General features: G+C 37.4%; 1 long non-coding RNA gene across 2 annotated transcripts in view; it reads right to left on the reverse strand.

Annotated features, from left to right (window-relative positions):
• Positions 1-5,345: 5,345 nt before the first annotated feature.
• Positions 5,346-12,559, reverse strand: part of LOC130597558 (uncharacterized) — a 65,537-nt gene continuing 58,323 nt past the window's right edge. For both annotated transcript variants that reach the window (XR_008971801.1, XR_008971798.1), the window contains one exon: positions 5,346-5,399. This is a non-coding gene — a long non-coding RNA (uncharacterized LOC130597558). The remainder of the gene's footprint in view (positions 5,400-12,559) is intronic.

Here is a 12,559-nt window from a genome sequence, read left to right on the forward strand (position 1 = left end):
TCATTGATATTTGGAAACATAGTAAGAGCCTAAGTAGCTTAGACGAAAAGGGTAGAATGTGGACAATTAAAACAGGCCAAGAAAAAGGCAGAAATTAATTCATTTTCTCAAACATCAAAACTGTCTCAAAGAAGACAATACTGTTCAAGACGAGAGCCAAATTTTAAACATCTTTATGGATGTCTGAAGACTGATAAAGAAATTCACTGATAGGGCTGTTGCTGATTTCAGCTAGATCGTACTGGGAGATTACAGTGTAAACTGGAAGGGCCAATACTGAAAAACTCTTTAAGTAACCTTTTGTTGTCTTCACTAGGATCTTCAGGGCATCTATCCAGTCCAGCTACTTTCTCCATTTGGTTACATCTCAGTCTTTTACCAACACATCTTCACTCAAAATACACAGTGAAAATACCGCCTTGGTAGCAGCACCAGCATAAGGCAAGTTTCAGGCATAGAATATGAAGTCACCATGAGGAAACTGGTTATCACAGATCATTACATCAACCTCTGGCCTTGTCTTCCAACATCCATGTCTCAGGGCATTTATAAAACTGCTTCAAATCTGGGGTTAAGACTATGTTTAATAACTGTCTTCCTCTGGAAGGCTGTCCAGCTCTCTACAGTAATTAAAGTGTTTATCTAGGCAAGAGACAAGATTTTCTCACAGACCTTTCAAAACTCTGAAATAAGCTCACTCATCAAGTAATAAGCTTTAGAAGTCTCACCACCTTTTATTCCAAGATCAAAGCATACTTCCATTAGATGGACTTGTAAAACGGTAACTGTATCTATAAAAAATAAAGAACAAATCAAAAGAAGCTCTACCAAAATAAATGTAAATGTCATTTTCCCTATGTGAATAAGATCTGAAAAGCAAATGCCCCATGCTATTGCTCAGCATCTTATTGAGGGTGCTCACATTCTGAATTGAGGAATGTGACAAAAGACCTGGTCTGAAAGTATACACATACAAAGGTACTCATGCAAGAAGAGTATCTCAAGGCATAGACTAGCAATGCTCACCATTTAATCATATTTATTGTTTGACCTCTCACCCCTAGGTCAAAGTTCAGAATATTTAAAGATTTAAAAGTTTCCAAATAATTCTATATTACATGTGGAAATAGCTTTTCAAATACTCTTACATACTTTTGCATGAATGTGCTCTCAGTCATTTTACTGAACAAACCATACTCCCCAGATTTAAGCTGCAATCCATCTTTAAGAGCTTTTTATCTAAATTAATATTGCCTGATTTTTTTTTTTTACTGCATCTGGAATCTTCAGGGTCCAGACATACTTTTTATTGTAAAAATCCTACATCTAGACTAGCAGGGATCTAGTAAGCAAAATTATTATGTAATTTCTATCTAAAGATTCATATCAACTCTCACTAACATCATAAGCCCATCTGCTTCATTTGACTTTATCCCTTTGATTTTCTCTGATGGTGTTGTAAATCCCCTGTCATTTTCTGTTTTCTGCCACATGTCTACCATATGTATTGCATAAAAATAAAGGTTATTTTTCTACCTCCCACCTATGAAGACTATTCAGCTACCAGAGTGTGCTGAAAATGATTCTTAGATGTTTACTCTAAGCAGCCTGCGAAAAGCCAATCTACAATATACAATAAGAAATCCTAAAAGTTGGCAAATGGAAGATAACCACTTGACCAAACAAGCATGTTATTTATTACCTACCTTGGAATGAGGATCAGGTCTCCAGAGTTGAAGGGCTAGGGCACTAAGCCCTGATTCTGGGGCTGGAAAAACTATCTGCCTCTGCACGTTGTTTATTGAATTTCATCCTTTCTCTGTTTCCTGCTTGTCCAAAATACAAAGCACAGTTTGGATCTACTGGAGCTCTAAAAATATTTTTCTTCAGCTGGAAGGATTCCACTTAATGGATGTCACATTTGTGGAGATTGACATTATTTGAGGCAGTGGATATCTTCATTCTACAGTGCTCCTACAACACACTGGATGGCACAAAACCAGGACTATCTGTGATCTCAGATTTCTTATCAATTCCTTCCTTGAAACATTCATACAAACACGGCATTCAATATTCTTTATAAAAGTGCAGGTTCTAAGCATTCTTTCTTAAAGGTGTCTATTGCTCGTCGTAAGTGTATTCAAAATACAGAACTAAAATGCGTGATTTCTTTGGGTAAGCCACTAAAGAAACATTTTTTTGGTTATGTCCTGAACGGCAAGCTCAGAAGTGTGCAAAACCACAAAGAGAGCAAATTCTTTAAATAACAAATGTGTACATTTTTTGTTTGTATGTAGCTCTTCATGTCAAAAAATAATCCTCTTGCTTTGGTGAGATAAATCTGATGACACAGTCTTGAAATATATTTTTGCTCTATGCCACTTTTATCTCCTTTGTAGCATTCTCTAATGTGACTGCCAGAATGCTGTTCTAATTTGGAGGATAATTTTCTATATGAGAACTGACAGAATGAAAATAAATTCAAAGTTCCAGGAAATAATGAGTTCCTGATTATGTGTCTGATTACTGTCAGCTCAAGGAATGTACAGGCTTCAGAAATGGAGGAGACCACTTTTGCTTTCACCAAACTGGGAGCCTTGATTTGATGGCAGAGGGAGAGGGCTTTCAAGTACTTTTAAATCCTCCCCAGTTCTACATGAGAGTTATTTTGAGGTCATGATCACGTTTCTAGACTGGATAAGATTCTCTGGTAAAGACATCTGAGTCTTATCTGCCTATTTCTGGCTTTGTTTGAGAATGTTTATATTATTCAATGTGGGAGACTTGAACTCATGACAAGGAACATGATAAATTTTCTTAATCAAACTGGGTATCAAGAGGTGGTCTGTCATCATTTCCCTTTTGTTGCACTGTGAAAGAAAGCAAATAAGGAGCATCTAATGTGATCCCCACTTCTGTTTCAAGTCTCCCCATCAAACCATTAAACATTCTCTGGCCTTTGTCAACAGCCTGGTAAACATCCAGAGAGAATCAGAATAAAATAGTTTATTTAACATTCCTCTCCTCCAACTGCTGATTAGGATAAATAGTTTGGATAAAAAGCCTATCTGATCCAAAACTCACAAAAAGAAAGGATTCAGCTATCAGCAAAGTTTAGATTTGGTTTCAAATATTTTTAAACAGCAAAAGAGTTTTTTGTGCTCTTTGATATTTTCTCAATCCTCAGCACATCATGTTAGCACTGTGTCAAAGCAAAACATCAACATCAAATGATCACTGGGTAAACTCCAGTGAACTGGAGTAAAAGGCTGGAGGCTGAAATTCCAGGCACAATATAAAATCTGGAACGGCGCCAGAACAGAGTTCTTTTTAAACTCCCTAAAAGGCTGAGGAATTGATACCTAGCAAATCCCTTCATTGACCTAATAGTTTGGCAATTGCTAATTCTGGTCAGACTGATGAGCCCTTTGAGCCAGGATCATTTCCTCTGACAGGGAAAAGTGTCAAATGATTCAAAGAAAAACATAATCTTCTTCCTCTGGCCACCATTGTGCTCATCCATAATGAAAACAAAGCAACACTATGCCTAACAGAAAGCATGTACCTAGCACACAGAAACTTGCGGTCAGCTCAGGAAGTGAAATAGAAGAATTCAGAACTTGTTTATATTTTAATCCTGGACAAAGTGATTTTGTAATCCTGATCTCCTTGCATTGAAATACTGGGGGATGGAATACTCCCCAGCAGTTAATTATGTGCTCTGACAATACTTCTCTATAATAATGTTGTTGCCATTTATGTTTGCCAACTGTCCTACTGATCTTATATTATACCACAGTAAACAGAAACAGCCGAATTATCTTAACAACCTTCAGAACTATCATGTCAGACGCTTAGCTGACACAGGTTAGAATAGCTCTGTTGCATTCAATCATCATTTTAAACACTGAATGCCCATTCTTTGTGTTCGAGTTCCGTAAGAAACAGTCAGTCAACAGTTACTTTTTATTGTATGTTCTGATATGTTTAATATCTTTTAAACACTGGGTCAGATCATCAGTTACCATAAATCAGCAAAGCTGAAGTTACTGTATCAGTTTACACAACTTAGAATGTTGCCTGTGGCTTTCCCACAGTAATAAAGTTAGACCACATATCCACTTTGGTGAAATATTTGAAAATATCCAAACAATCTGCATCCTTAGCTCCCTTTAACAGGAATTAGGGATAATCTTATCCATCTATCTGTTGGGTAATTTCTATTTGCAAACCACAGTTCCCCACAGTGCACATACACACATCAAAGTGATAGAAGGCAAGAAAATGCCACAAATGAAGTCCACAAAGGAATGTTTTAATATATATATATTCTTTTGTCAAGAAACTGTAACCACAGAATGTGATAACACCATGACTGAACTTAAAATTGTGAACTCACTTCTAATTTTTTAAAATGTATACTTTTAAATTTCTCTTGAGAAAAAGTTTCACAATTTTGGCACATTAAATAATAAATAGCTTTAGATTTCATGGTTAATATACTAGTAAAACATAATAATAGAATAACTTATGAGTCAAGAAGCAGACAAAAATAAGTCAATTTTCATTTTTACTATTGTCCATGAAAAGAAAATTAAGATAAGCTTTTTCAAAACCACTTTTAGGAAGAGGCTACATAACTGTAGCAGTTGAGTGAAGCAGGGAGTTTACCACTAAATTCACCACTGAAAATAATGTTCTTCAAGTAACTGTGAATGCATGCTGCACAAATGATCTAGTATCCTACACCACACACAGAAGTGGAGTCTCTTTAAAATCTTACAACTTTATCAATAGTCTGAAAAATATTCATGATTTTCCTGAAAGCTACAGCTAATTTCTTTATTTTATTAGGTCCCTCTTTTTTACACGGTTTAGGAGAGCTGGCTGAAAAGGTGATCAGAACAAACTGAACAAACGCTGGAACCAGAATCAGAAACAGAGAAATGCCTTCTCCTAAAAAGTCATGTTTGAAAGACCACCATTCTCACAACACCAGGGAGCGCTAAGGAGTGTTTCACCAGGATGGAGACCCCAACAACTGCTGGCTACTTCATGCAAAGAATTTTGTGCATGTACTTTAAAGTAAGGCCTGTTAAATAAATGTATGAGGACAGCGTATTCTCATTGCAATGAGAGTATGCATTAAAGACCCATTCTGTTATTTTGACATCAATTCTGAATCAGAGTGAAACCAAAAACATTATTCAAGAAATATGAAGTTTGAAACTTCTCACTTCATAGTTTCCCTCCTGTACTTCAGCATTTAATTTCACAAACTACTGCAAGACTGTCCCAAGGCAGCTCAGCCACATGAAAACAGCATAGCATATCACATGAGGATGGGCACAAAGAAAATGAGGGAACTCCAGCTCATCACTACAGCTCATCCTGGTGAACTGGGGAAAGAAAAAATAAATAAATAACAGAATCTAACAAATTAATAAGGGGAAAAAGAAATCAAATTAGTTATCCTTCTTCTTAAAACAGAGGAAAAATAATTTTGTTCATCATTTCTGCTCTAACATTTGTGTTCACCCCTCCTATTCACCCTCTTACAATTGAGACTTTAACAATAAACACTGAGTTTAAAAAACAACACAAAACTTCCATGATCATATGGTTTGTTTGCATTTTTTCAGCTAGTACCATTCATTAGAGTGGACCTAGGAGGAAAAAGAAGCAGTAGCTGTATGCTGCCACTAAAGGTGAGGAATGCCATGAAACAGCAGTAGCGTGCAGAGAGCAGGAGAGAGGAAGCCAGGTATCATTTCTTATCTGCAGAAGTCAGCCTGGAGTTGGATTTCCTGGATAACATGAAAAAAGTGCTTGATTTGTTGTTGTTGTTGTTTTTTGTTTGTTTTGTTTGTGAAGTGTTTTTTTTTTTCCCTTTTTGCAAAAAGGCAAATATGGTTTGAATACAGAAAAAGCTCTAAGCAGCAATACAGAAAATGCTAGTTAAATTTGGTTTGTCTGGTTTGGAACTGGTAGCCTGGACAGAGTTCATTTTAAATTGTTGAATGCCATCTGTAAAATGATTCCGTATGCATAAAACAACTTTGGGGAAAGGGAAAAAGAGAGAAGAATTGACCAGTGGAATCCCTTGTGAAAGTATGTCTAAAAATACTGAGGTTTAACATAAACCGAAAGAAAAAAAAGCCAGGAAATTCTAACTTAAACCTAACAACTCCATCCTGAACCCATGCTGCTGAGAAAAATAAAAGGAACAATGCTGAGATTTCAGAACAGATCTGCACCTTTAACTGAGCTTCCTGGTTCCTCTCCCTTTGTTAAACATTTCTAATGTTAACATTTAAATAGTTAACAGCATTTGTGACTGCTCCTAAACAATAAGTTTTGCAGCCATACTATAGGGTAAGTTCATTTGCTGCAGGCAAAGCACTGGGTTTAAGCACTTTTCATGATGTTTCTTGTGTAAACAAACATCAGTGAAGCTTTGTGAAGGTTCTTTTTTATGGCAGTTTCTTAATATCCTGCCATACCTAAGTAAATGAGGGTTTTTTCCAGGTTATCTCCTTGGGATGATGCAGTATTTTAAATATTATGAAAATTCATTAAATTATTGAGTAATAATTCTATTTGTATGCCAAAATTATAATCTGTTCATTATTTCTACTTAGTTTGTTGGCATTTTCAGTTGTTAGTGATTTGCTGTTTGACCCTGGATATGATACAGGCACAAATGTCCTCCTGCAATGTGCTTATATGTGATATTTAGATTATATTTATGATACTGGCATTTATTTTGCAGAATATTTGTTTTCCTTTCTAATGATTATTTCACACTCAGAGAAAAGAAAGCATAAAGTTTGCTCAATCAGATGAGATGCGTATTTTAAAATTGTCTAATAAAAGTGATACTGCTCTTGCTTATATTCTGGTTTAGAAACAACACACATCCAGTCAGAAGACTGATGTTAAACCATGTTATTCTTCTGCCAGTCAAGAAGAAGCTATATTATTATGCAATATGGGTTTCCAAATTCATACTGCACACCGCAGCTTGGATTTTATCAACTGAATACGTTTATATCCATCTACAAAAGTTCACATCATTTCCTTTGGGATACTGAAAGCATAAAATGACCAAATATTATTTGTCTGAATTATCTGCTGATTTGCCCTCAACTCCCACCAGTGGCTAAGTCCTTCCCACAAGACATAGCTTTTTTCCCAAAGCACATGTCCATGAAAGACGACTTTTAATTACTCTTTGATCAACATTGAAGAACCTGAATATTTGTTTGCTTCATGCACTGATTTTTTAAAAACTTGTTTTTCTTCTGATTTGCCCACCTGTTTGCTATTATGCTGAGTTCAGTGTAGGTCTCAATGAAAACATTTCTACTGTTGGCTGACCAAATGGACACTGATTGTATAACAGCTGCATTTTGATAGGTGTAGGAGATGAGCCTGTGGAAAATGTGGCAATGTGTTTAGCAGACTTAAAAAAAAAAAAAAACAACAAAAAAAAAAACAACAAACATAAAACAGTGCTTTGTTCAAAAGCAGGCACTCAGGATTATTATGGTTATTTATGTTTTATTGGGATAGGCAATGTATGGATATTAAGCATAAGAAAGTCTCTTTACTGAAAGTAAAGTAGGCAATATAACCCTGAAACAGGGCAGAATGCAGCATTGGAGGCACACATTATTTCAGTCCCATGCTTTTGGAAGGACTGAGTAGTTAAGATCGGTAGGAACTGAGTGTAGAAAACAAAGCAAATAAAAGATGATAAAGGCATATGTGAAAAGACTGTGAGAGGATCGGAGGAAGCAAGACAAATTTGGAGCTAGCAGTCTATTTGCTTAGTGAGAGAATCTAGTCAAAAACCTTGATATTTTCAGCCAAAATCATCATCATCTTTGTTTTGTTAGGTTTTCTTAGTAAGTATAAGCAAATGCTGCTAAATTGCTATACTGAAGAGCAAAAATATTTTCAGATACAAAAGCCTCACATCTATCTACCAAGTGTGGGACATCTATCTACCTCCAAGTGTGGGACAAATGTGATCCAAAGGTGGAACAAATTCCACAAAAGAAAAGAGAAATTATACATTCCAGAAGTCTTTCAATGTATCATAGTGGCATCTAGTGAGCAAAGCATCGGTTTCTATTGGGAAGAAATTCAAATGTGGTATTGAACACTGAATTAGCTAGAAAAGCAACTCAGAGGAGCTAAAAACACCTCCAGTAATTAAAGGACAAATCACAGCTCTTACCAGAAACTACATCACATGAAAAATTAACAGGTAGGTTTCACCATAATAAAGAATGTAAGAAATGGAAACATTCCTGGGCCACACTACTTCTGCTCTGCCAGCAAATTATATATAAAAATAAAAAAATAAAAATAAAACAAACTCCATCTCTTCCACGTTCCCAGTGGCTTATTTAGCAACTTCTCTCTGCCTACATAGAGAAAGAGGACTGTATTTTCACAGATGGTAATAAGTGACTCTTCTGCCAGAATCTGGCAACTGCTGCCCCATATTGGAAGATCTGGGAACTCTAACTGCAGCAAATTGTGCAAAATGTATGCTATATACAGCACAGTTTGTCTTGTAAAGTAGCAAGGTATTCAAATAAAGGGAACTGATTCACGTAACAGTTTGGAGAAAATTCTACAACAGATGCAAGTACTGGTTCAAACCTCTTTCTCAAAATGCTGAAATATCAGTACAGACATTTGCATGATCTTATAGCTAAACATGAGACAGTGTAGTGAATATACAGTCTTCCTGAGAATTCTTATTCATCCTTGGACATTTGGAGTCCTGAAGCTGCGGACCCACCCAGTTCCATGTGAATATATAGAATTATTCCATGCTTATGTACTACAGCACACAGATTGAAATGTGCTTTTCAGTTCCACCATATTGACCATATTATGCAGATGGGGTGATTAAAAAAACATTGCAAACCAAAAGCAAAGCAGAGAATCTTGTTGTAAAAATGTACAAAATTACAGTTAGGGCTTGAAGTCCAGATTACAATTATATTCCTTTCTGCAATAATTGGAAGGTTACCTTGAAAATAAAGGAATACAGTTATTCTGTAGCAAAATGATTTAGAAAATATTTCTTTTTGTGTTCTGCCAGTGGTTTTCCAGGTATTTAACAAACAATTTATCAGCTGCCTTTTACACACAGGGAATTTAAGATGAACATCAGCTATTTCCTCAGGTTCATAACACAGAGTTTTGGCAAAGCTGGAATAGTTCCCATTTCTGCTTTTCATACATAAGCATGACAGTGGTTGACCTGGCAGCTCATCTGAACTAGTCTTGATTAGTTTTTTTAGCTTTTAGTTTTGTGTTTTCCTAGTATCTGCTGGGTTCTAGCTCTGCTTTCTTCCTGGAATCAGAGGAAAGAAAGAAAGCAATACAGAAAAAAAAAAAAACAACAAAACAAGCAAACAAGGAAACTCTAAACATATCCAGTTACCTTTCTGGTTTACATCACCCAACATGTTACCATTCTGCTGAAGGTCTGCATGTGAAGGACCCACTTTCCTTTCAGCCCTGAGGCAACGATTGAAACATAATGTACTCCAATGAGCAAAGCACACCTTTGGAAGTTTTGGAATAGCTATTCTGGAACTTCTCATTTCAATCTATTTTGAATAGATTTCAAACTATAGATAATGAGATTGGCCGTAGTAACAGAAGCTCTAACATTCCGCAGGTGGAACACAGGACTGTAAACCTGGAAAATCGCAAACTTGCCTAACATCTAAATACAAAGGATGAAGTCTGTGCCTTACTGAGATGGTTAGGAATTTTTGTTGCCACAAAGATATTCTCAAGAGCTTAATGTCAGTGCAGTGCAATGACAAAAAAAAACAAACAAACAAACAAAAAAAACCAACTTTCTTTGGATGTCTAAAACTGAGAGTATTAAGCAATGAAGAAAGAGTAATCCAGCTTCTGTTTTGCACAGCACTAATAGGGCAAGTACTTGACCATACTTGTGTCTGAGCTTTGGTGATAGTGGCAGATCCTGGAGTTCAAAGGAGGGTCACAGAAATGATACAGGGCCTGAAAAACAAGGCATAAGGAAAGCTTCGCTAGTGCAGACTGCAGGAACATGCAGGGAGAAATTCGGCAAAGTAATAAGAGCTTTTCAGCCTTTTTCACGAGGATTTTACAAGACTTTTTCTGAACACTCACTTTGAAAAATTCAATCCCTAGATATGACAGTAGCTTAACAGTGAAGATAATTAAACATAGGGAAAGTCAGGGACTAAGGAATCAGGTTTCTAAGGTGAAACTATCTCTCTAACAAAGTTTTTGCTTTCATTGAGCTTTAAGGAAAATTTCTTTGGCCTCTTCTTCCACAGACAAGTATGTTCATATAGAAGAAGAGGCAGTGAGAGGAAACTGGGCCAAATGGAAGTGCAGTCTTTCCAGATGTCAGAATTCAGATCTCTCAGATGTGAGACCTCGGAGTATTGTGTAGAGTTCTGGTGTCCTCAACATAAAAAGGACATGGAACTGTTGGAACAAGTGCAGAGGAGGGCCATGAGGATGATCAGGGGACTGGAGCACCTCCCTTATGAAGACAGACTGAGAAAGTTGGGGCTGTTCAGCCTGGAGAAGACTGCGTGGAGACCCCATAGCAGCCTTCCAGTGTCTGAAGGATGCTGGGGAAGGACTCTTCATTAGGGACAGTAGTGATAGGACAAGGGGTAACTTAAACAGGGGATGGTTAGATTAGATATAAGGAAGGAGTTCTTTCCTGTTATGGTGGTGAGGCACTGGAATGGGTTGCCCAGGGAAGTTGTGAATGCTCCATCCCTGGCGGTGTTCAAGGCTGGGTTGGAGAGAACCTTGGGTGACATGGTTTAGTGTGAGGTGTCCCTGCCCATGGCAGGGGGGTTGGAACTTGATGATCTTAAGGTCCTTTCCAACCCTAACTATTCTATGATTCCATAACTGGTAGAAATGTATCTCCTACATCCCCTCACCTTATGTTCAACCATAGATATTGTGCCTCCACATTACACGACACATTTAATGGTTTGAGGTGTCAGTCCCTTACATAAAAGTCAAGAAGCAAGAAGAATTATTCAACTTCTGCTTTACATTGCAGAATTTTTTATTTTTTTTTTTTAATCCCATCCCCCCCCCCCCCCTTCCCTTCTGTGAAAGAGAGAATCAATTATTTATAATTTCAGGGCACTTAGCAGCCTTCAGTACCTAAGGGAGATCAACAAGAAAGCTGGAGAGGGACTTTTTAAAAAGGCAGGTAGTGATAAAACAAGGGGGAATGCTTTAAACTCAAAGAGGATAGATTTAGATTAGATATAGGAACAAAGTTCTTTACCATGAGGGTGGTGAGGCAGTGAGCAAAACAGGTTGCCCAGAGAAGTTGTTGTTGCCCCATCCCCAGGAGTGTTCAAGGCCAGGTTGGACAGGGCTTGGAGCATCTGGTCTCCTGGAAGATGTCCCTGCCCATGGCAGTGGGTTTGGAAGTAGATGAGCTTTAAGGCCACTTCCAACACAAAACTTTCTATGATTCTATGATTTGCTGTTTGTGCAGCTCCTTTTTCTCACAGCTTTGCTGCTGAGAATCAAAACATTCTGTGCAAGTGCTGTAAGGGGATGGGTGAGATCTACGGCATTCAGCACTAGCAGTGCAAGGCCAAAGGAGACCTTATCATGATATACTCCCCATTCTTTCTCATACACCTCCTGTGTCCCACACAATAGCAGACACATTTTGAGTAATTATATAATTGAGCTAAACCCAGAAATTTTGTTTCTGGATTAGTTAGAGTCTGTCCACATAAATGAATGAAATGCAATAGTGTTTGCAATAACTTCCCCATGGATGATGATGCTTTTTTACAAAACAGAGTCCACACATAGCTGTTGCAGAGTAAAGGCAATTAGTGATGGACTTGCTTGGTGAGAGAAGTCATCAGGCAAACTTTGCATTGCAACTGTGTTTAGAGCAAGTAAAGAAAATAGAAATTTAGTGGGAGGGTTGAAAACATAGGCATCCCTGGCAGACGTTTATGGAAAGCCAAGAAAAGAAATAAGATTCTAAGCTGCTCCTGTACTAGTCAAATGAACAGATTCTGTCCATGAAAAGCAGTTGTTTTCTTTCCTCCATTTGTTGGGTGACACAACATCCTTGCTCTAAAGCGCACTCTTCCAGAGTCCCCATACACCTAACTAAAAAGCCTCTGAGCACACATTATCATCTCTCAGCAATAAGTCAGCCAGGTCATGGACCCCACTTTGCTTCCTACTGTCCAGAGATACTGGACATGGCAAAGATTAACCAAGCCATCAGTCTATGTATGTGAATAAGTGGCAATAATTTAACAGTTATTGAAAGGAAGTTGGAAAAGTACAGTCTAAATTATTTGATTGTGAAACCAGTGATGGTCTGTCAGTTCCTAGGACAACTCTCCTAGTTTACAATGTCCAGGCAGGTCCAAAGTATGCACGCCAATCACAGTGCCCAGTGGGACCTGCTTATACTAAAAATAAATAAAAATAAAAATAAAATTAAAAGCCACCACTT

The sequence above is a fragment of the Pezoporus wallicus genome, unplaced genomic scaffold (assembly GCF_028554395.1).
Source record: "Pezoporus wallicus isolate ANWC-B61680 ecotype Strahan unplaced genomic scaffold, APGP_CSIRO_Pwel_v1 contig_5879, whole genome shotgun sequence".
NCBI classification, from domain to species: domain Eukaryota; kingdom Metazoa; phylum Chordata; class Aves; order Psittaciformes; family Psittacidae; genus Pezoporus; species Pezoporus wallicus.